Genomic DNA, 25,584 nt, shown 5'->3' with positions numbered 1-25,584 from the left:
CAACAAAGCTAATGGTGGCCGGGACAGGAGGGCCTAATCTTCACTAACTGACAAGATTTAAATTGAGGAGACATCTTCCGCTGATTAGCTCCCACACCCACAATTATCCAACTGGGGTGTCAAGCAAGGTTTAACATCTCCACTGATTCTGCTCTCCTGAGACATCCGGGAGGCAATGCAATCGCTTTTAATAACTGCCTCCCTCCCTCGCTCCCCTCCCTCCATCCCTCGCTCGCCCCTTCTCCTCCTTGACGCCCAATGCTCCTCGTGCAGCACGCCGTTTCCCCCCCCCCACCACCACCACCACCACCAGCATTACCTCTCCCCCCCACCCTCTATTTCTCTTTCTCTCCCTACCTTCACTCCCTCTGCAGCCCCCCCCCCCCCCTCCCAGTTCTCAGTCATTCAAGCTCCCTTCAAAATTAACCTTTCCTGCGAAAATATAATTTCTCACAAAATGAACCCCACTGAGCGATTTTTTTTTTTTTTCTTATTTGGAATAATTTATTCAAATTGCCCAACTCAGAACAGCAGAGCAATCTGAACACTGAGTGGACCCCTGAATTTGGATCTATTTTTTTCATCTTAGAAGGGAGAGAGAGAAAGGAGGGAAAAAAAAAAAGTTTATGTACCTTGCTGTCTTCTGGCAAATAAGGGGACAGGCTCGCTTCCACCTTCTATCCCCAGCGCTCTGGCAGCGGTATCCCCCTCGAGTGTACACCTCATTAAAATTCATCTGATCTGAATATTTTTTGCAAATATGGTCTGATTGCTCTCCATGACATGAAACATCCCTGTGTGTTATTTTAATCACACGCACCCCAACGGGCAATGTATATGACGGCTGTGACATTGAACTCCTCCACTGCTTGACCCCGTTTTACGAGTCATTTTTAGGAGGTGGGTCCGGGGGGGGATGGCGGTGCTGGGGTGGTTTGGAAGTTACCTGGAATGATGGACATGCTTGATAATTCTTCTCTCTTTTTTCTTCAAATGTTCACACAGCATCAGCTCGGTTTAAAGCCCCTCTCAATCACGCCGCACTCTCCCCCCCCACCACTCCCCTGCTTCTCTCTCTCTCTCTCTCTAATGAACTGTTTTCTTCCGGTGATGGAACGGGGACACAAAGCAACGCGATTAATAATTTACTGTTTAGTTTTACTAATTGATCTGTTTTGGGAGCCGGGATAAAAGTGAGGATGCATCCTCGGCGCACAATGCCTTTCATATGGCATTTATCCACAAGTCACAAACCGGCTCCCTCAAGATGAATAATGAACTAAACAAGATCAAATAATGATCACTCGGGAGTCGGGGAGAGAACTCCCTTACAAACACCACCGAGTTTACCTTAGGTTCTTTCTGCATATCACACAACAGAGTTGAGCGCAGGAGAGACTGAGCTGCACGGAGGCAGGTTTGTTGGCAGCAACAAAGACCCATGTAAGGGCTTGCAAGGACAGAGCTTGTGATTTAGTTTTTAGTGTTTGTGAAGTCGGGGAAACTTTTCCGCATGTCTGTGTTGATGATGATGATGTCGCTTGTCAAATGATGAGCTTACATTTGCTCTTCCTCTCACCTTGACTGTCTTTCAGAATAAGCAGAGGAGGAATGTCATCTGGACTCTGCAGCGAACCTCTAACGTCAAGGTGAGTCTAAACTTCACTGAAGTTACGTATAAACCCTCCACATTCAACAACATGAGTCATATAGGACAATAATATAAAAGACACATTCACTTTTTGTTAAAAAAAAAATCAGTCCGGTCTTGAAAGAAAAAGGTCTTTGGATGAAATGAGGCTGAGTCTTTTAGTCATGATGAGAAAGTAGGGCTTTTTAGACAATTTAGAACATCGCCTGTCACCACAGCGGATATTCAAATCCAACTGTTCATTTTAATTGAAGTAAATCTGAACTCTTGTACGTCAAATCGTCTTCCATGCGCGGCCCCAGTCAGTCATAACAACTCAGCATTCAGTCAGTGAAGTGCTTCCTGCTGGAACAGATTCAGGCTCCCTTCTCCACCTGAACCTCTCCACAGTATTGTCATGGAGGGAAAGTACACCGGCCCGAGGCGTCCTGCTGGCTCAGCAGGGGGAATGAGCATATACCGTGGATCGGTGACGTCACGAGTTTGAATCCGACTCGTGACTTTTAACTCTCGGCACTGCACGTGAAAATGAAATGCGATAAAAGCAATTCGAGAAATAAAATGGCAGTTTGTGGTAACATACATATGCTAGAATGCACGGCGCACAGGTGTGCGTGCGGCCAGGCATTAACTAAGAAACTCTGGATTGTCATTGTGTTTTCACTAGGTGAGGACCCACGATACGATATCTTATTGCGATATCTTATTGCGATATCTTATTGCGATATATTACCTTTTTTCAACTACAAATTATGCAATTTGTCAACATCTGTTTTATCTAATAAGATACAGTTTTCTCTCTGTTCATCTCTGAGTTTTCATTCACATATCTAGAGGTCAGAGGTCAAGGGACCCCTTTGAAAAAAATGCTCATGCCAGTTTTTCCTCACCAAAATTTTGTGTAACTTTGGAGTGTTATTTAGCGTTCTTCCCGACAAGGTAACATGACATGGTTGGTACCAAATGATTCCTTAGGTTTTTCTAGTTTTGGGGGCGGCTATAGCTAAGTGGGTAGAGCGGGTCGTCCTTTAAAGGTTGGCGGTTCAATCCCCGGTTCCTACTGTCTAGATATGTCAAAGTGTCCTTGAGCAAGACACTGAACCCTAAGTTGCTCCCTAAGTTGCTCCCTTGGCGCTTCACAGCAGCTCACTACTCCTAGAATGCTTAAGATGGGTTAAATGCAGAGGTCAAATTTCATGTATGTGCCTCTATGATATAAGAGGTTCATAGTTTATATAATAAAAGATCGATATTTGACGTCTGTGTGTTGATACAACATTGTCACGCAAAATATCGAGATACTATGCTGTATCGATTTTTTTTCCCACCTATAGTTTTTACTGCAGGATGCATAGGAAAAGCTATGGTTTAATGTATATGCAAGTATAACTTATAGGCATAAATACACTGTTAACATTCAAAAACATGAATGCCATCGGATATTTATTTATCCTCTGTCTCTTCAGTGCTGACTTTCAGCTACTTGTACTCTGCCTGTGAGCCATTTCCCTGTGCTCATTTTTACCAGGATGGGGATGGGGAGGGCCACAGATTTCTGCGAGGGAAAAGAGTCTGCAATGTATTTATCCCCAGCACCTCAACACTGAGGGGGGGATTAAAAACCAAATGAGAAACATTCCTTCCTTGATTCGCCAAGGTCTGAAAAGAGACAGAAATGGTGGGGAGAAAAAAAAAAAAAAACATCTTGTATCACAAAGATGTTCATCTGTTTGCAGATGAGCCATGTGTGCTTGTTTTTAGTGCGTTGCGGGACTGACTCGAATTTACATTTTATTGTTTCGGATTACACGCTGTTGGCCCATTGAACCTAATGTGGTTTCCTCCGCCACCGTATCTGTAATGGTTATAGCTGTTAGCTTGTAAATAAGGTTTAATACACTGAGCCAGTGTGAAGTGTTAGTGTGTGTGTGTGTGTGTGTGTGTGTGTGTGTCCACATGCTCTCAGCGGCCTCTTATAAATATTCCCATGGCTGGGTAGAGAGTGTCATTATGTGTTAGCTGCAAGTAGCATAAGATTAAAGCACCAACTAAATGCCCATATCATTACCCTATTAGCATGTGACATATATGTGTATAGGTGCCCGCTTAATTAGCGTTGATTGATTGGAATCAATGACTGTAAAAAAAGGGGGCTAAGAGGGGGCAGGGTTTGTGGGTGGGTAAGTAGGGTGTCTTGTGAAAGTATCCAGAATTAAACCGAAGCTAGTCCTCTTATTTTCTGATTTGATTTGGCTTAGCTGCTAAACAGGCAGACGATGTAGTTGCCTTTGATACCTCGACTAAAATCTATCCTGCCTGCACCCCCCCCCCCGTCGAAAAATAGTAGCCTAATTTTGTCATGGATATTACACAGACACGCGCATGAATCAGTGCTGGTTGTCATAATTATGTTAACATAGGGGATATTAAATGAGACAGGCCTATTTCCAAAGGTGAGACTGTGGAATCAACTCGGCGCTCAACAAACCTCGGTGTCAATCACGCGAGCGATTCATATTCAACTAAAGTCAAGCGCATCTGCCTGGATGCATTATTTATGTCGGAAATAAGCAGCTTAACCGAATCATGCTAGCAGCTATTAGCAAGAGACACACACCTAGCCTCGCTCCCTCCTGTCTCTCTTCGGAGGCCATGTTTGAAGTCTAAATAACACAAGTTTGATTAGGCCCACGGAAGCTAAAGCGCATCCCACTGATGTGTGTGCTGTTTTATGGCGCTGGAACAAAGGTACGTCTGTGTTTGTAGCTGTCATTAGGCTGTGTATCCTCTCTCTCTCTCTTTTTTTTTTTTGTTTCCCCCCCTCCATCTCCCGCTCACTCTCTCTCTCTGCGGGCCAAATAACAGCGGAGGTTAGCATTCCAGAGTTACGGCTCTATCCTCCTGTCATGAGCGTAAAGGCTCTGTTTTAGATCAGCCGTCCCCGCCGCGCCTGATGGACAGCTCTGAAGATAAATGTAACATGAATAAAAACAGCACTGTTGACTGTACAAAGGGTTTTGTTGATGAACCGGAGCTTGCGCTGAGGGGAAAGGAGGAGGGGTGGGGTGGGGTGGTTCGGGGTTGCGAGAGGGTTAAGCGTTGCCGGGTATGGGGGGCTAAGTAAGTGTCCTCCTCCTCCTCCTCCTCACTGTTCATATTCAGCCTCCACCTTTCAAATATATCTCATTCATAATGGATAGATCCGGATCTCTGTTTTGCATCTTCAACTGACAGTTTTAGTGTTTTTTTTTTCTTTTCCTTCACTTTTTTTTGGTCCCCGTCCCCCCCTCTTAGCTGATGTCCTAGTTACTGTGCTGCAGGAGAGCATGGCTGTTTTTAATCCAGAGGAATTTACCTCTGTCTCAGTGCAAAGGCCCGTGATCTACAGCCTATACTTCTGCGCTAGTGCAGGAACACGAGAAACCACAGGAATACAGGTTTATTACAGGTAAAAGCATCACAAAGGGCTTTTGCTCCATTTGTCTGGTTTCGCTGTCACGCTTGTAGCATTTTGCAGGCTCTGAGTTACAGGTACACGGCGACAGTGAATCATTTCGCTTTTTTTTAAGTGGGAAAATATCCCGGACCTGCACACACACACATACACACATACAAACACCTGCACTTACACTCAACCTCATAAACCCACATACAACAAAGCCGCATCAGGTGGTCCCCACAGGTTACCCATCATCAAGCCTAAATACAGCCCTCTATCATGGGCCTCCATTTACCTCCGCACATGCACACACCATGTAACCCTGGCAGCCCTAGCACCGGCTGCCTTTTACCCCTGCTTATTTAGATGCACTCGAGGACACAATGGGGGTGCATTAGCAGCGCTCGGCCTCACAGCAGCTGTAATTTCATTGTGGTTACCACATGCATCCTACTTGACTCTCAATTCACTCTCTGGGATGAGGGCCAAATAATGGGATTTACCCTGTCTGACGAGAGCCTCCCACCCTGGCTTTTTTTGTGTGTGTCTGTGTATGTGTGTATCTCATACATACAGATAACTACAAGTGTAGTTACTGGTATGTGTGTGTGCGTGTGTGTTCTTGCTTGCATGCAGTATATATGCATATGTGTGAATGTGCGTTACCATATTTCCTTTTACCACTGTTCAGCTAAGCTGTCATTGTCAACATCAGGGCTAAATGCGCCGCTACTCCACCACGGTGGGTTAAAGGGATGAGCCTGTTCTAAATGGACTACAGAGTAAATGGATTTATAGGGCAAAAGATTCGGTTGGAACATGTGAGGGATGTCATGTAAGCCACAGATCCAGTTTTTGAATAAAGAAGATGCTTGTTGTGCGTGTGTTTAAAAGTTGAGATTCATATATTGTGTAAGACCACGTTTTACTGTTATGCCCATAGACTGTATAAATGGACGTAGTAAACCTTGATGTCACCCATTGGTTTGTGGACTGCGGTTTTGAAGCCCAGAGTTTGGCATTTCGGCCTTCGCCATCTTGGGCTACGTTCCATATCGTATACTTTTTCTTTTTACTGTTAGTACATACTGTGGCTGCTGTTACAAAGTACGTACTGTTGCATGCAGTATGCATACAATTGGGACATACAGTACTACTTCATCATAACATTGTGCCTTGAACTTTGACCCTCTTGCTCAAAAATCTTCTGCACAGAGGATTGTGGGTCAGAATACCCAGAAAAGCATGCTGGCTTGCATACTGCAAAATGTGACCGGATGTAGTAGGACATCCTGGTATTTTTGGCATACTGCATTTGACATACTATGTATTGAACCAAACTAAATATTTTTTTTGCATACTAAATAGTATGGTAGAAGGCACAGTTGTTTGTCACCATCTTGTTTTTTTGGAAACAGAAGTGAAAAGTGACACGAGAGAGACATTTTTAGGCGACCAAAATGTTACAACTAACTTTCATGAACTGAAAACACACTGTGAAAAGGTTAAAGTTGTGAGACGAAAACACGGACAACTGTCTGTTGTGTCTGTGATTTCCTGTCAATCACAAGCTAGCCACGCCCTTAAGCATCCCCTGCTTTATGGTCTATTTGACACTAAATGGGACCATAATTTCCTAAATGAACATCATGCTGTATTGAAGAAGACTTGAAACTAGAGATTAAGACCATAAACTCATGTTTACAATGTTTATTGAGGTAATAAATCAAGTGAGGAGTAAGCTCATTTTCTCATAGACTTCTATACAATCAGACTTCTTTTAGCAACCAGAGGAGTCGCCCCCTGCTGGCTATTAGAAAGAATGCAAGTTTAAGGCACTTCAGCACTGGCTACACTTTTCAGACCCCGGAGGCCGCCGCCTGTTTTATGTCAGCATTAATTTTGTTGGTACAGGACCCTTTTTTTGAATACTGAGAGCCTATTTGTATACATGTATACATTAAGATTAACAAATGATTATACAGATTTTTGGAAAAGGGAACTAGAAATGTTCTTGCAACTATATATGACGCGCATGTTCAGTGTGTCTCATCCTATTGTTTTAAAATAGCTGGTAGTGTTTACTGATGCGGAATTGCTGCAGTGTGTAGAAGATGTTGAATGTAGGACTTGTCTTCCACTTTATTTGCAGTAACATCCTGAAACCAGAGAGTTACTCGCAGTATGTCTAATAAAACGCTCCGCTCTCGTCTTAACCCGCATTTCTTAGTAATCAGAATTGGAAAGTAAAAGTAAAAGGCTTAAAACTTTTAATTTGTATTCATGAGATAAGAATTGTGAGCGACGAGAAGGAAGCAAACAGCTCCCCCCATTCACAATACGGCATGCATCACTTTTATCAAACACTCAAATGTTCACACACACATACACATTCCTGCACGGACACAACGTGCCTGCACGCACAAGCATACAAACAGCACAAGAAACAAAAAAAATTAATCAGGACGAACAAAGCCTGTCTGAACGTGCGGTTGCACATTAGCGCTCACATGCATTTGGACGCACACACACACAAAGGAAGCATTAATTTATTCAGGTTAGTGGTGTGCTTTAATTATTACAACCAGCCCTTCTCCCCCCCACCCCCCAATAATAGCCAGCACGTCTGTAGCTGTAGCTGTCAAAAACAAGCTGAAACAATTTCATCTGTGAGCAGAGAAACAAACACCGTCTCCTCTCTCTCAGGCTCTCTCTCTCCTCCTCTGTAGTGTAAAAGGCCTTTAATCAGGCCCTGGTGTATTTTCTGTTTGTTTGTTATGTGATAGTGAGAACATAGCCTCTAAATGTGTTATGTTGTTGCAACCACTGAACATTTCCCGGGGAGGGGAAATTGATAGGGAGTTTCATAATTAAGCAAATTAATGAGTTTATTCGGTGAGCAACCAAACACTTAGTACGATGCCAGCTCCTATCTCCACAGAGACATGAAAAGTCTTACTTTTCTTCTGCCGGGGTTGTTTGTGCTGTGAGTTTGTGTTGTGTGAGTCTGTCTGAGCATCCCTTTGTTTTTTTTCTTCATTTTTTTTTTACAGCCCTTTGCATTAGACGGAAAGCATTGTGCTGTTTTCATGCAGATTTTGAAGCTATGCAAATGGAGAACACACTACAAAGACAATAACCGTTTTTTAAACATCAAAATATGCTTCTCAGAAATTGACCATTCGCAGCTATTTTTCCCCTCAATCATCTGTTTAGCATCAGTGGCCTCTGGAACATATAAAGCTCTAATATGTAGCTGTGTCATAATGGCCCCTGTGACAGCAGGCTATTAATGAGCGGCCATTTTGTGCCTTTGACTGCAGTTGCACTGGGCTTCATTAATTTCTGCAGGTCTGAGAGGTGAGGAGAGAGTGTGATTGTGGAGTCTCCGGAGACACAACACAATCGTCTGAACGCTTGATCATCGCTTTATTATTTCCGTGTTTTGTTTTTCCTTGTGCACCGAAACACTTTGTCTACATTCATATAGTCTTGTATGTTTATGAGGAACTGTGTGCTTCAGTCTGTGTGTTTCTTTTAGCTTGTATATGGCCGTGGTGAGTGAGTGCTTTGGGTGTGTATTTAGAATAGGAATCAGAGGCAGGCGCACAATGATAGATGATGACCCCCTCCCCCTCCCCCACACACACACACACACACACGCTCCTCATTCAGTAACGACGGGCCTCGCCGCGACACGTGGGGCCGCCCCGAGGCCAGAGGGAGGAAATGAGAGGCTCTTTAGAGGACACAGACGCCATTAGGTCACCACAGGTGTCCCGCCTGCTGTTTGTCTGTCCTTCTTTCAGCCTCTCACTCTTCTTTTTTTTTTGTGTTGCTTTCTCCGTTTCTGTCTCTCTGCTTGTGTTCGACAGTGACGACAAAACAGGTGTCAAAGTGCGGAGGAATGGGATCGCGTTCCTGCCGAGTGTGACTTTGTTTTGCGAGCATGAAACTTGCGTGAGTGCTTTTATGAGGGAATATGTACTGTAGTGTCATCCACAAGTATAGAACCTGAAAATTAGTAATCAGTAGTAGTTGCTTATTGGCTGGCATGTGTTAGTATTATGGGTCGCTTTCAAACAATCATATGCATGTCACTCTCCTTCTCTCCCTGGCACAGCTGGAGAGTTTTCACAGTGATTTGCAAATGTTTGCTTTAACCTTGAATATTAAATGTTGATTTAAAATGTATTTTTATCAGGACCAGTTTTAAAGAGGACCTATTATGCGTTTGTGCCTTCCCCCTTTCCTTTAGTGAGTGATACAGTTTTTTATGTGCATGTAAAAGGTCTGCAAAGTTACAAAGCCCAAAGTCCACACCAAAGGGAGTTACTCTCCCCCCACAGAAACACTGCTCCTGAACTGCCTGAAACGCCTCGATTGAAGTCCCGCCTTTTCTCCCGTAACGTGGTGATGTCACCAAGTAACACATTTGCATAATACCCGCCTAGTGGCTAGTTTGGCACGCATTTAAACAAAGCTAGTTAGAGCAGAGCTGGAGCGGAGTCAGGAGAGTTTGGTTCTCGGTTGACCAATCACAACAGTGGGCCAACTGACCAATCAGAGCAGGGGGGCGGGAGCTCAAACAGAGCCTTTCAGACAGAGGGTGAAAAGAGAGGCCGCAGCACAGGCGAAAAAAATAAAGCATTTTTTGAACATTAAAGCATGTAAACATGTTCTAGTAGAAACCCCAAATACAAGTATGCACCTGAAAATGAGCATAATGGGTCCTCTTTAAACATTGCATGGACTTCATCAACTCTGACAAAGTGCCAACACTGCAGGTTTTTGTGAATCTCTAAATGACGACACAGCCCCGAGGTGAATTCATATGTATATGCAGCGGTAGCCGCTAAGGGTGCGATGGCAGAAAGAGATGTTCCAGTCTGTTTCCCATCCTCTTCATCTGTCTTTGTTCACCTCCCCTCCCTCATTCCCCTACTCATCGCTGATATATCTCTCTTCACTTCTAGCCAACCCCTCCCCTCACCTCTGTCCTCCCCATCCCGCGCTCCCTTCCCTCCCACCAGCGCAGACAATAAATATCATGTCACGAGGATGGCAATGCTCCTTCATGGAACACTGCATGTTTATTAGAGGCAGGAGAAGTTTAAGAGAAATGCTAACAGTGTTCATTAATGGGCCGCATCCGCGTTTGATGAGGCATGGCACATCCTAGCCACCGGCCAAACGGGAGAACAGGCGGGGTTTTAGCGGGGGGAGGGGGAATGGGGCGACGGGCATAACGGCCACTGGTAAACGGCTGGTAATTGTGTCCAAATTGTACGGCGAGAAGGCCTCTCAAGGACTGACAGTGACGGAGCAATTATGGCAAGCCAAGCGAGCTGTGTCAAATTAGCCCCTCTCCTCCCCTTCCTCCGTACTCCAAAGCCCAGCCCTTTCTGCCACCCGCTGATATGGGAGTCATATTTCTTTGCCCTACATAACAACGCGGAGCGATAAACCCTTGATTGTGAACGATAGGCAAGACCGGCCATGGCGGCTTGGTGATCCAAATTGTCAATAGCGTTGTACCTGAACACTAGGGGGGGTCACATGAGCAGGTATAGAGATGTTTGGAGGGAGGAAGTTTAGAAGGAAGGGGAGGGTGTGAGTCACGTGCTCATCGACCCAACTGAGGGAGTCTTTACCGGAGAAGGTCATCAGTCAGCGTTGGCTGTCGGATGGATCACACACAGTGGAGTGCGCCTGACTTTGGTAATTACATCTGACTGCAGAGTGGGGATGTCTTCTTTTGTGGGCCCACAATGACTACATAATTTATAATTAACTGCAATCAGTTCAGTCACAAGGATGTTCATCAGGGTTTTTTTGTTTTAGGGTGCGGTGGTTTCGCAGTCTAGAACTGGATCGTCATTCAGTTTGTCTGAATGCTTCAGTTTGGAGACGTTTGTACCAATTTGTCAACACCATTTTTCTACTGAAATCCTTTTTTAGCTTTTAGTCATTTTTTATTTTCCTCCACAGAATATGCATTTCAGAAGGAACTGAATATATGTTTCGCTAAGTCCTATGACCCCTCTGTACCATTGTTTATGCAAACCAGGGGGGGTGGATGGAGAAAGAACAACGTATTGGCTGGATGAGCAAACTTTAGATGGAACAAATGGGTTTCATGAAGATCACAGTGGAGAAGGATCAATATGGCTGATGATTCAAGGTGTCAATCCATACATGCAAACACATTCTAATTGATTTTCCCCTATTGATTTCACTCTCGGCTCCGCTTGCTCTGGTTAAGACGGGAACATGTATTTGTGTTTGATGATAGAATTCAGACAGTGATTAGTCGCACGGCGTGTCAAAATTAGCGTTGCTTGCTTTGATTTATGATTACAATGCATATTAAATAAACCTCAGACAACTGCGTGCTGGCTTTGATGAAAGTAGTATAATTTATGCGCTGTAATGTGATAATCATCTTATGAATTATGTAAACAATTATGCTCATAAATCACATTTCCTAAATCATCTAAAAGTAGTTATTTTGAATGCCATTCTTTGTACTTCTCTTTAAACTTGGCATGCATAAATTGTCTGCTTTACATTGTAGCACTGACTATACAGGTAAGAAGCGTACTCCAGTATTGCTGTGTGTGTGTGTGTGTGTGTGTGTGTGTGTGTGTGTGTGTGCATGCGCTCATTCGCATGCATGTGCACGGGTGCGTACATGTGCCTGCCCGCTAGTGTCTAAGTTTGAGTCCAAGTATATCAATCTTGTTACTGCCATTAATGTCACTTTCAGCTCATCATTCTCAAATTATATTTAATAATAGATAGCTTTTGGGCATAAATGTTAATGCAGAATTGCATAGAATTTTATGTTCTGAAAATGACATGCCTTAGTTAACCTCTCAATATTTAGAGAGCTACTCCACTTCCATGCAAATGCCAAAAAAAAATCCTAATAAGTGAATGCAGGCTGACAACTTTCTCTGCAAACTTTCCTCTTAGTCGAAACCAAACACTCCCTTTAATTCTGCTCCAGGCTTCGATGGAATAGCTGCTTGAATAGTAAACAGGTGCTTTGATTATTGATCTACTGCTAATTTTAGCAAATGTGGATGAGATAACATGTCAGCACGGATTCCCAGTCAACTTTATGATACGTGCCATTTCCAAAAAGGAAAAAAAGTCAACAGTAGGTTTTCCACGTCAAAGCTTATTACGTGATTATAGGTGATGCGTTCATTTGATTTTTTGTTGTCATGACTTACGGTCTCTTAAGTAACCCATTTGTGCCAAAAGACTATATTTAGTTTGATAAGGAAAAATGACACATTTGTTCTGATTGGTCTAAAGTCTTGGAATTTAGTACGGACATACTTTGAAATTTTTAGATCGCATGAAAAGTCAGGATTTTTGAAAAAATGAGGAAAAACGCTAACATAATTTTTATTAAATGTCTTCAATATGATTTATGTTGCACTGCATATATGTGCATATCTTTGATATTCAACTTGTTATGAGTTCATAGATACCAAATACTTGTTTGTGCATTTTGTAGTTTCTTAGATTTTCTTATCATACATATTTCAACCCGATATCCCTCCAAAGTATGCCTTGCCTACCCACCAGAGGATAGCATGTAAGTGTCACGTTTTGCCTCGACGAGGTGTGAATATTACACACGTGTATAACAATGCAGTACGAACAGGGGGCAACAAAACCACTTACTTCAGTTTAGGAAAAACGTCATTTTTGGGCTTAAACTAAGTACAATACGTACAGAAAAAATTTAGCATCAGTACAGAAAAAACGCCACAAACATCACTAAAAAAACAGCATAAATTACAAAACAAAACACCGGTGTCCTGGTTGAAAGTCCTGTGTTTGTTGGTACCCATCCACCTCCCCTTCTACCTGCCATAAGCGGTCTTTCTCCCTTTTTATTCTACGTCACACGGATGCATTTACATTGCAGTCAGTACAGACTACATGGCGTTCTTATTACACGTTTTTGCCTTGCGCATTATCGTGTCATTCCCGACTGGGCTGTATATTTAGTCTTTGCTCACATTGAACTACTGTTTTTTTTCCTAAAATATAATGAAATATACTGGAAAAACAAAGTTTGGAAACTTGTGTTTGGTGGATTATTTCTCTGTTGTTCCAATGCTAATGGTCATTGTATTTTACATGGTTGGAAAGCCTGTTTATTTACCTTCGCAATGATGTCCAACTTGTAAGGATCATGCATTTGTGGGATGAGCAGCACAGCTGATTATGTGGGTAGCGCCCAAGAAAAATTTGCCAAAATGCTCTGCCAATGGTAAACAGTGTATTCTCATAAGGCTGCCAGGAAGCCTGCAATGACTGCCCTTCACCGTCAGGCCCGTTTGCACTGGTGTCGACAACACAGACAATGGAACCTGAACATGTGGGGGAATGTCATGTTCAGTGATGAGTCCAGGTTCTGTCTGCCAAAGTTGGATGGCAGGGTCAAAGTATGGAGACGACGTGGAGAACGCTACGCTGATTGTAGCACCGATAGAGTAACAGCTTTTGGTGGAGGCTGTGTTATGGTGTGGGGCGGCATCTCCCTCACTGGCAAAACAAGGCTTGTCATCATTGAAGGCCATCTCAATGCAGGGAGATATCGGGATGAGATTCTGCAGCCAGTGGCGATCCCATATCTCCACAATCTGGCACCTAACTTCATCCTCCAAGAAACAACGCTCACCCCCACAGAGCCAGGGTTATCACAGACTACCTCCACAATGTGGGAGTAGAGAGAATGGAACGGCCTGCCAAGAGTCCAGACCTCAACCCAATTCAACACTTGTGGGATCAGCTTGGGCGTGCTGTACGTGTTAGAGTGATCAACACAACCACGCTGGCTGACCTGCAACGAATCCTGGTTGAGGAATGGAACGCCATCCCACAACAACGTGTGACCAGGTTGGTGACCAGCATGAGGAGGAGGTGCCAGGCTGTTGTGGCTGCGTATGGATCTTCCACCAGCTACTGAGGCTCCTGACGGTGGATTAAATGAATCAAGTGTAAAATAGCCAATATGTCTTGTTTGTTCCTTGTTACTGATAGAGAGTTCAATCATCCAATCCACCAAACAACTCAAAACAAGAGTCAACACCAACAGGAGAATACACTGTTTACCATTGACGGAGCATTTTGGCAAATTTTTCTTGGGCGCTACCCACATAATCAGCTGTGCTGATCATCCCACAAATGCATGATCCTTACAAGTTGGACATCATTGCAAAGGTAAATAAACAGGCTTTCCAACCATGTAAAATACAATGACCATTAGCATTGATACAACAGAGAAATGATCCACCAAACATAAGTTTCCAAACTTTGTTTTTCCAGTTTATATAGAAAAAAACAGTAAAAACAACAACAACAAAAACAGTAGTCCCATGTGCCCAAAGACTAAATATAGAATGATAAGAAAAACTCACTTTTCAGCCAAACAGTTTGACTGATTTTGAAAATGTCTTCAGATTTGTGCTCAGGAAAATTTTAAAATTTCAATTTTAAAAATTCTAAATTTCAGTTGCGGGTATACATAAACCTCATAAAAAGCTTTAAATTCCCCCAATATATGGATTGTTTACCACTTTACCACCTTTACTGGGGAGTCTGTCTTTTGAAATCCCCATTTCTTCCCCCAGCTGTCTCGTACTGTATGTGATTAGGTGGATTAGACCACTGGGACTTCACTGGAACATGTATTGATTAGCTATTAACCCACTAACACCAAATAATCCATTTTAAATGGTCCCAGATTTGGCGGTGCCGGTCTGCGTTTGATTCGAGGGTTGCCTCAGGACATAAACTTTGATTTCTCTGTTTTTCGCCGTGAAAACTCGGGGGGGAGGAGGGGGGATGGGAAGCATCTCTGCAGTCGCATTACATATTAACAGCATCTCCAGTTATGTTCTTAAAACATGATGAGTACACTGAAGCTGAGTTGCTTGCAACATTAATTATTGACACTGTCCTTTGCGCAACCCGATCTTAAGAGTGTGTTCACTGTTCCAATTTTTTTTTTTTTTTTTTAAATGTCCTCTTATATAAAAAATATGTTTCCTGTGTTACTTTGGAAAGATGTTTTTTTTCTTGTCAACATGTTGGAACACTTTGGCTTGGACGCCTGTGGTGTGGATCGGGAATTGAAACCACAGAAAGCTATGGATGGAAGTCATCATCATTGAGATTCACTTAAGGAGCCTTAACATCCACATTGTAGCCTCGCCTCGCCTCGCCTCTGATCAGCGCCTTTAAAGTGTGTGCAACGATCTGGCAAAGAGATCAGGCCCCAGTTTGTCGCCATTGGTCGTTTTTTTTTTTTTGTAGTGAGAAGAGATTTGACTGGTTTGAGTATGAGTCCAGCTGAGCCACTGGGGGCAATGATCGTCTGGTATTGCTGCATGTTGTTAGCATATAACAGGCTTTTCTCAGCTCGTCTCCTGTCCCCCTCAGCCCCTAGTGGTATCATTTTGTTTATTAGCAGGATTCCCGGGTCCTGTTGTTTATTCATAAGCCATTGTTTTCAAGCATGAACTGCTCTATTTTGAGGGGTTCCATATTTGTCAGCTGAGTGTCGGCGGATGGCACCAGCACGCCTCCCAGCACCTCCAGAGACTTCCCATTCTGACAAGGACATTTTTTTTCCTCCCCCGTCCTCTTCAAGCTCCCAGTGTAATGAAAACTAAATACGCACATCTTCCCTTGCTGTCTGTCTCTCATCCAACTCTCTCTTTCTCTTTCTCTTTACTCTCCCCCTCTCTCTCCCTTTTTTATCCTTCCCCCTCTGCTTTCTTGACACCTTGGCCAATGGGAGTTGTTTCTGTGCCCGGCGGTTGTCAGGAGAGACAGCCAATAAGCAATCAAAGTGGCGGCCAGTGGCTGAGACAAAGGAGCACTCTGCCTTTTTCTGAGGTGCTGCAGCGGGCGGTACAGAGGGGGCTTGCATGTATAATTAAGTGAGAGAGGAAGCCGGGGCCACTTAATCTTCCCCCTAATGGTGATCCTAGCTCCATCACCGGGGCCCCTCTGGGGGGGCCGTACCCCAAAGACCCACTCTCCGGGTCACCGCTGTCCCCCAATTGTCATTGGCAAATCTTTTTTATCGGCCGGAAGAGCTGTTTTCCTGGACCGCTGGCATTGATCCATTCATCATGGCTTTGTTCCTTTAAGAACTCTGAGGGCACACCAAGGGTCTGCCGAATGAGCTATTTATCATCCGGCAGAGAAAAATAGAGAGAAGTGAAGAGATGCATATTTTACACAGTTTTTCTCAAAGCTTACAATAGCCTGACATATTTTCAGGTTTGGCTTGTATTGTTGCAGGGGTCCCTGTCAACCTGTGTGATTTATACGGACAGCAATTGTGTTGAACTGCAGTGAAACTTTACCTGTTTGTCTATTGATTCTAATGAGTAAACTTCCTTCTGATGATATATAAAAAAACACATTTTAGGTTCATACAGTGTTATGAGAGGAGTAGGACTGCTGTGTGTGGGTCTGCTCATCACTATATTGGCTTAATGGAATAGTTAGACACTTTGGGAAATGGGCTTATTCACTTTCTTGCTGAGATTTAAAGGGCCAGTGTTTAGGGTTTGGCGGCATCTCGTGGTGCGGTTGCAGATTGCAACCAACTGAAACTTCTCCCGTGTCCCATTATGTAAGAGAACTACAGTGACGTGAATGTCCCTATCTAGAGGCAGTGTTTGGTTTGTCTGTTCTGGGCTACTGTAGATACATGGTGGTGCAACATAACAGACTCAGTGAAGAGGACCTACTTTGTATGTAGATATAAACGGCTCATTTTAAGCTAACAAAAACACAGCGATTCTTATTTTCAGTTGATTGTACACTATAGAAAACATACTTCTTAATATTATATTCCATTTCTGCCGATAGATCCCCCTAAATGCTACACACTGGCCCTTTAAATTAGAAGATTGATCTCATGTCTGTACGCTAACTATGTAGCTATAAACAGCAGCTGATTAGCTTAGCTTAGCATAAAGACTGGAAGCAGGGGGAAGCTAGCCTGGCTCTGTCCAAAAGTGACACAACCTGCCTCCCAGCGCCTCTGTATCTTGTTTTTATAATCTGTACAAAAACTGAAATGTAAAAGCAACAAGTTGTGGTTTCATGAGGGTGTTATCTGCTATACTATTTTTCATGCTAAGCTAACCATCTCCTGGCTCTTGCTTCATATTTAGCATACAGACATAAGAGTGCTATCAATCTTTCCATCTAATTCTTTGCAAGAAAGCGAATAAGCATATTTCCTGACATGTAGAACTATTCCTTAATGATAGGTTAGCATTTCTGGTGTATGGATTAAACATATAAACAATAAATGTATTATATATAAATATATACAATATGTGATGTCTATGAAGCTCGTTTTGTATCATTTTGCAAGCTTATGCTTGCACATTGTGAAATAATTGCTTCCTCCAGCTAGTTTATTTACTGAATAGTTGTTTTTGTGCATGTATTTTTATAACACACATACAATAATACACGCTGAGCAAAATCAGACCCAGACTTCCTTCCCCCAGACAAAACAACCTCTTGGTTTAATTCTCCTGTTTCCTATTGACACAGCTAAAGGCAGCATAATGGGCCTATTACAGGCTACCTGCATCATGCCTAATTCATCGGGCTGGGTTCGCAGTGTTCCTTATTCAGCAGCCTCCTCATCCTTGTGATTCAAAAGCAGCAGCGGCAGCCAACAGGGGAAAAGCCCCCGCTAAGGTCCCCTACGCCTGGGCTGGCACTTCCAGCCACTAGTGACCCTTCACTTCCTCAGGATGGAGGTGAGGATCTGGGGACGAGGACAGGAGAGCGGAGGAGAGGAGGGGAGAGGACCCGTGTGACTCAGTCCAAATGGAGCGTCTTGTGGTTATCCCTCTAATACAGACTATTATGTGGTCCCACCACTGACACTAATGGGATGTTACAACGATTTAAAATGATTTAATGGCTCCCAGGTTGGGGCCCCTAATGGCCCTCTTTATACGCCAATGCGTATTATGAATGGCAATGACAGTGTTGTGAAGTGCCTCTGTTTCTCTGGCTTTCTTTTCTCTCTTTTTTTTTTTTTAAAGCTGCTGCTCAGGCAGTGTGACAGGTGTCGTTTTGTGTGGTGATAGGGCTGCAGACACTGCAGTGAGTCAGTGGATGGTTGACGGACTCCTTATAGGCGCCCATAGTGTAGCGGGAGTGTTCATTAAATGTCTTATCGCACGCCGCTTCACTGATGTGCACCAGACCACACGCTGAATGACTTGTTTATATTGTGTGTTCATCCAGTCTGTCTAAAGTATCTGATGTGATGGCTAAAAAGTGACTAGCTATTTTCAAGTATTGTATAGTGCATTAATATCTGTGGAACCAGACCAAAGTTTAAACACAGTTTTAGAGTCGGGCACTAAAAAATGCAAGCAGTTTTCCACCGTTAGTGCTGACTGTCAGTGAAGGTGCACCTGCCAGGACTGTATTGATTTATAGTATCAATTTCAACATAAGACAGTGGTGGAAGAAGTACCAAGATCCTAACTTGAGTATACCACACTGTAAAAAATACTCCATTACAAGTCAAAGTCCTGCATTGCAAATGTTACTTGAGTAAAAGTGAAGAAGTATTGGCAACAAAATGTACTTAAAGTATCAAAAATACTTGTCTTTCAGTGTTATATGTGCTATATTTAATTTAATAATACTATTGATGCATTAATGTGTTTAGAGTGTTTCGGAGTTGTGGCAGGTCATGGTGGGTGTAGCTCATTTTAACCCCAATTTTGAATGTTATCAGCTGATTGAATGGGTGTTATCAGTAGTTATCACTACCATTCTAATGCTTCAGACTGGCCAGACTGCACCTTCCACATAGTGAAAGTGAAACGTAACATTCTGAATTGAAACAAACAACTTTAGGTTTAAGTAAAAAAAAAGCTACTTTGTTATGTTTAGGAAAAGATCGTGGTTTGGGTTAAAGTACGCACGGTTGTTAAGTAACTGGCCGTTAGTGAAGTACGAACATTACATAACAAAAATATGGTAAAAGAAATCAGCGTCGACTTTTGGTTTCACACGGGACATGAACAGCGATCTCTCGGGTGAAATTCCTGTGTTTGTTTGCCCCATCCATCGCCCCCGACCACCAACCCAGGCGGATGTTTGTCGCGCTTTATACTACGTCACCTGACTTCCTCCTTTGCTCCCATCACAATTACTGTGGCCACCAGATGTCTTCGTCATCTTCTTGTACTTGTATCGGTGATAAACCATGCCAGTAGATGATAATGACCTTCTGAACCTACTTGTAGGCCCCTTCTAGCCCATATCTATGAGGATATCTGCTGATAACGCCCATTCAATCAGCTGATAACATTCAAAGCGGGGGATTTTACCAATTTATATTATATACTTTTGAAAAGTAACTTGTAACTGTACTGACAGATAAATAGTGGAGTAGAAAGTGCAGTAATTCCCCCTGAAATATAGTGGAGTTGCAGTGTAAAGTAGCATAGAATAGAAATACAGAAGTAAACTACAAATACTCAAGTATTGCTATACTTGATATATAAATATTCTGTATGCTTAAGATGCGTATCAGGAAACTCTATTTGAGCCAAAATTCCTGGATAAAATAGGAAAACCAGCAGGAATGTGATAAATGTTAAGCTGAATACTTTTGCTCCATTGCATAATAAACTGTCTTCATTAAACACAAATATCCATGATACCATCGATACAGCAATCAACGTAGCACAATAAGCAAAGAACTTAAGAGGAGACTTAATTGATGACTTTAATTTTGAAATCCTCTCCTCCCTTTCTCCCATCACGTCTGCTCTCCGGTCCTCGTGGACATTTCACAGTGTGGATTAAACCTATTGATCACCCGCACCGAGCCGGGTGGAGAGGTTAAGCAAATTGCTTATCCCATGCCACTCTATAACAAGTCTCCTTCCTCAAAGAAACTTCCCTTTCTCAAACCTTGTGCTTCCTGCAGACATTTGTATTAAACACTCATTCACAGAAGCAGAGAAAGAGACTCCTCTGACCTTCCCAAAAAAAACCTACTATTTCCCCATGGTATGATGTCTCTAGATGGCCTGGATAGCCTCTGATCCCTGGCTTTATCCGCTGAAACCAAGCTGTCCAGCAGACTCTCCCTACATTGTTCAAGGCACAGAGAGAATGAGAGCTTTGCTTATATATATGCATGTGAGGGTGTGCGCACATTCGTGTGCGTTCAGGAGTGGGAGTGCTCATGCGAATGTGTGTGTGTGTGTGTGAGACAGAAAGAGAGCCCAGAGGATTGACAGCTCTAGCAGTCATTACACGCTGGATTGAATGCTAGATTAGTCCAAAGTGGCTCAGGGTCAAGCGGCTGCCTGCTCCCTTTTGGCACTCAATGACTTTAATACCCGCTACTGTATTAGTCAATTACTTCAAAGGCTAGGCTGCCCTCTCGTTACCTCTCCCACCGTCCTGACTCCATACCTTCTGAAGCTTTTTATTGCATCTATTATTGATTTGTCTTTATTTATACAGGATATATACCTCTGGAAGAGAAGAAAACGTCCTAGAAATGTGTTTTTAGGACTTAAATTCATACAATACTGTATATCCAAAGTGACCAGAAAAACAAATGATGCTTTATTCCAGCCTGTAAATGTAATATTCTTTTGACGAGCGAGGATTTTGATTTATATTTTGGCCTCTAAAGCACGCTAAACAAGCTTTGATATTCATGGAGCAATTAATTGGGGAATTCTTCCATGATTCATATGAAAACGTGCAGATTTTTACCTTTTTTAAAAGTTACATTTTATACTGACGATAACCGCGATATTTAAACAAATAAATATTGATATGTTAATAATACATATATGATAATATTGTGCAAATAATGCTCTTCTTCGTGCATAAAAAAGGCCAGAGAATGTGAAAAATCCCCTTTTAACTATCCATTAGTGTAATTTTTTTACACTAATGTAATTTATTTGCCCAAAAAATAGACAAAACACCCAATAAACAAAGTTATGACGGATTATTTGAGCATTATTTTATTTAATTTTTTCAAATTTTCTATAGATTTCGCAATCAAATTGTTATTGTGAATTATTTTGGCCATAATAGTGTAGTGAAAATCTGTATTGTGACAGCCCTAATATCTACATTCTTACATAGCATTCTTACAAGTAGCACTAATGATAACACATTAACACCCTATTCCATTTTCAAACATAGCAAATGATAAACTTCTTATATTTTTGTTTCCCCAAAGAGATTAAAATACACAATCATGAAGAAACATTTCACTAAACAATAAAAAATCCCCCTTCGCTTTAAAGTTTTCCAGACATCTGACCATCAAAACATCACGTGAGCGCCTCTGTCATTAGATCAAGCTCCTCTGCTCTCCACCTCTCTGCTATTCTCTCTGTCTATCACCGCTGCACTCCTCCCATTAGCTCTGATGTTAAATTGCTCTTGTGTGATTGTGTCATCGGGCTCTCCCTTCCCTTTCTCCTGGGTGACTGATATGACCTTTAGGTACACCGGCTGACAATTACTGTCACCGAGAAATTGAATTATTAGCTTTCTCTGCCAACAGAGCCGCGGGTAGGTGGTTGGTAGTTGAGAGTAAAATGCTGTAATTACTTAGCTAAATTGCCATATTATATTTTTTCGCCACTCCTTTTCCGTTTTCATTCTTCCTCGTGAGTGATATAAAAGTAGGGTTATGGAGAAAAAAAAAAGAAAAGGAAAGGTGTTGAGCTGTGAAGCTTATGAAAGAGTGATTATAAATGTCTCTCATAACCTTTCCAGGGTGTTGATTGTCAATAGGGACAATTTAGAAATGTCGAGGTAGGGGTCGGAGGGAAAGGTCACAACGCTGTCCTTTCTTTTTGTCTCTTTTGCCTCTTGGTCAGTCCCTCTTTTTTATTCCTCCATCCCTCTCTCTACCAAACTGTGAATTGATTTGACCCTAATAGTGTGTCTCTCTTCCGCGGCCCTCCTCTTTTATCACACACAACACTTGCACATTCACACACTTGGATTGGCCAGGCTGAACGTAATTATTTTTTCTCCCCCCCACCCCCTCTCTTACTCCAGTTCTGAGTGAGCAAGTGGTTTTCTTTGCTTAGCAGCTTGTATCGCGGCCTGTCAGATGGTGCAGTTTGATTACAGTATCTGGCTATTTAGCAGAAAAGCCTAAACTGCGCTGTCGTTAATTAACCAGCGTCGGAGCGGGGATGGATGACTGCGAGGGCCTTCAGAGGTCACATGGTTTCCTCGGGAAGAGGACGTGAGTGTTTAAAAACGCAGAGAAAAAAGGAGCGAGATATGTACGACAGGAGGAGAGGAAGGAGTCTCGGGGCCCCCTTGATTTCTCCTACTGTACCGCCGAGCCCCTGGCATTGTCATCCCTGCCTGCACATCTGTATTAACCTTTTCATCTCTTCTTCTAAATACACACATGCATGCATAGATGCACAAACATACATTCAGCAGGCGAGTAAACACTCATTAAAAACACACGTCCTGCCTTCATACTATTTGCCTTATCTTAAATGTCAAAAGGTGTTCTCATTAGACCCATTTTGTAATTAGTGTCTATTGTGTGTGTGTTTAACGAATGCGTTTTTGTATAACGAAGGCGAATCGTGATACTGTAAATGTCTGCGGACACATGGTACTATGGAAGCATACAGAGGGTGAAAGTGTTTTAGTTTTTCAGCAGAGGGTTTAAAATTAGTTCAACACATAAATTGTTCTATAAATGTTCAGTTCAGGAGAGGGGAAAAGAAAAATGCCACAGCTGTCACATGTTTTTCTATTTGTAGGCTCGGTAATATGTCAAAGAAATAATTAGATTTCAGCAATTTACACAGCTTCATTTATGCAGTTGTGGCCATAAAAAGCTGCTGTGAACTGAGCCGATGTATTTTAAAGTGCCGATCTGAGGACTGAGCAGTCAAAGAGAAGGTGATTAAACAATGACCTTTCACCAACACCTTTAGATACTTGCGCTACGCACACTGCTGTAGGAAACTCCTTCCTACAGCATGTAAACAAAAGAAACCAAAATTAGGATGCTGTAGGTCACTTTTTTACTCAAAGCTATTTGATTAAATTACATTTTATTTGTATTTGAACATCAGCTCTGTGTCTTAAAGGGAAACTCAATTGATTTTACACATTAAAGTCTGTTTACTAGTCTTGAGGAGTACTACTTCTATGTGAAACAAGACTCGATCAAAACCGAGTATATGTCCCGACCGTGTACGGTCAATCTGTGAATGTGTGGCTAAATTGTGAAACGAATAGTCAGTGGTCATGTCTATAATGTTAAATCCAACGGTACGTGTCCACCAGGTCCGGCGAGGACACTAGGGGACGCGCTGCTCCACTCAACTGGCCGTTCAAGCGGTGACGTACCCTATCGTGAAATGCACGTGATTGGTTCCTGGTTTTCTGCTCGCCGTTTCAAACAGGAAACAACATGGCGGCCTGCTCGTAAACTTTCTGTTATTCCGTCCAAACAATCCATCAAAATCTACTTCTGAAAACATTTTTAAAAAATATAGAAATAGGCAATGCCACTGCTGAAACTCGTTTAATTTTTTAACTAGACCGCCTAGTTTGACAGCTTGGTCCAAGTTTCATGAGCCGGACGCGACATGTTGGACGGGCTCATTGAGCAACGGCCAATGAGGAAACTCCAACACTCCAACCAATCGTGTAACTTCATCAATCAGTCACTCAGTGATAGACTTTTGAGTTTGTAGGGCTGGCCCTCTGCTGTTTAGCCAAAAAGTTGTGTAAAGCCTTTTGTGGCTCCAGAGGGAGCGGTGTGTCTTCTAGTGATGTCACTTGAGTCAGCGTTGGTTGGGGCTGGACTCTACAAGTTTGAGGTTCTCGGAGTGTGGAGTTAGAAAGAAGTGAGCCTATCGGAGCTCTGCAGCCCGCTTCTCATCCTCTCCCCAACCAGACTGTCGGTGGCTGCGGTGCATTGTGGGCAATGTAGGCAGCAAGTTTGGACAAGGAAGAGGGATGTATAGAATAAAAAAGACGATAGCTCTGATACCGATGCATTGATTTTCATCCTTTTTTTAACTGTCCATCGTGAGTCTGACAATGTTATAGACCTTTTAATTGCCATTCTGATGCCATAGGGCAACAGCTTTGGTCCAAGTTTACTTCCTGTCAGCTACTGCATAAACAAACTTTGCAACAGGAGATACAAAGGGGCACATTTTACCTGAAACTCTTTACGATATATTTACTTATTTTATCTACTATTTTATTGACTTAATACTGTCATTCTTTTTCTCCATATCGGAATTTTGCTACTGCTACTTCTGTTTTCTATGTAAAGACAACTACTGCAAATCTGAAATGATCCTTCTTCTGTTCGGTTCTCCTTTTTTCATCCCCATCAAAGGGGTTTTTCCTTGTCCAAATCACAGGACTAAGGGGAGTGTGTGTAGTGTGTCGTACAAACTATACAACCATCTGAGACAAAGTTGTGATATGGGGCTATATGAGTAAAATGTAATTGACTTGAAAATGATAGTTTTGTCCACCTGTTGCCTATTTGGGCTTAGTTTAGAAACAGAAGTCCTACAGTACTGTATGAGACCTCTTTTTATAGTTCTTTGGGGCTACTGGACCCCTGAACCCTTGTTTTGTGATGTCACTGATTTTCCTGAACCCACTACTTTCCCCCAGAACTAGGAACCTTTTGAGGACATCATTGCGTTTTGAACTCAGGGACCAGGGTCTAAATTTAGTTCCAGCAGCCCTCGTCCCATGTCATGTTGCATATTCATACGTCAGCAGACTAATTTGCCTCATCTTCACAGGTCTTTAGACAGCTGTTGTAGACAACGATGAGCTGAAGGAACCTTTTAGTTCCTTGAAAAGTAGTCCCGGGACTAAGATTACCAGGAACTTCTTGGTAGTGCTTATGTGTGCCTTGCAGCTGTAGCTTACTTTTTTCCTAGTATTGAGTGGCTTTATGGCTTTGTGACCAAGAATATGCACAAATTTATGAGGCGGTGTCCTTTCATATTCCGTGTTTCCTCATAGGAAGATGCTGGATTAATATTGTCTTCAACTAAGATTTTACAGGCCTTAAGATTTTACAGGCCTTATCGATTCTCCCGTTGGTTCACCAGGTAGCATCTGAAATAAATGTGCTATGAATCGTGGCTCGTTACAAGCCAGTAAAGACCGTGAGAGAAGTGCAAAGTGAGACGGGGAAGCAGGCAGAAGATGAAAGACTCGCATGGTGTTTTTATTCCATCAGCTATCATGTACAGTCGAAAAAAAGGTAGGAGCGAAAAGTAGAAAAGTTGGAGGGAAAGACGGGACGAGTAAAGCGAGAGAAGATCCTAAGAGAGACAGACAATGTACATGAAAAGACATAGGAAATAAGAGAGATGAAGAGGGGCGTTTGTAT

At 42.6% G+C, this 25,584-nt stretch overlaps 1 protein-coding gene across 1 annotated transcript in view; it reads left to right on the top strand.

Moving 5' to 3' along the window:
* LOC119482849 (aldo-keto reductase family 1 member B1-like) overlaps positions 1 to 25,584 on the top strand; it is a 145,324-nt gene that overhangs the window by 9,164 nt on the left and 110,576 nt on the right. The window contains exon 3 of the mRNA XM_037760742.1: positions 1,596 to 1,649. The gene's annotated coding sequence lies outside the window, so the exon portion shown is untranslated. The remainder of the gene's footprint in view (positions 1 to 1,595; positions 1,650 to 25,584) is intronic.

The sequence above is a fragment of the Sebastes umbrosus genome, chromosome 23, assembly GCF_015220745.1.
Source record: "Sebastes umbrosus isolate fSebUmb1 chromosome 23, fSebUmb1.pri, whole genome shotgun sequence".
NCBI lineage: Eukaryota > Metazoa > Chordata > Actinopteri > Perciformes > Sebastidae > Sebastes > Sebastes umbrosus.
This window is presented reverse-complemented; position numbering and strand designations above follow the sequence as displayed.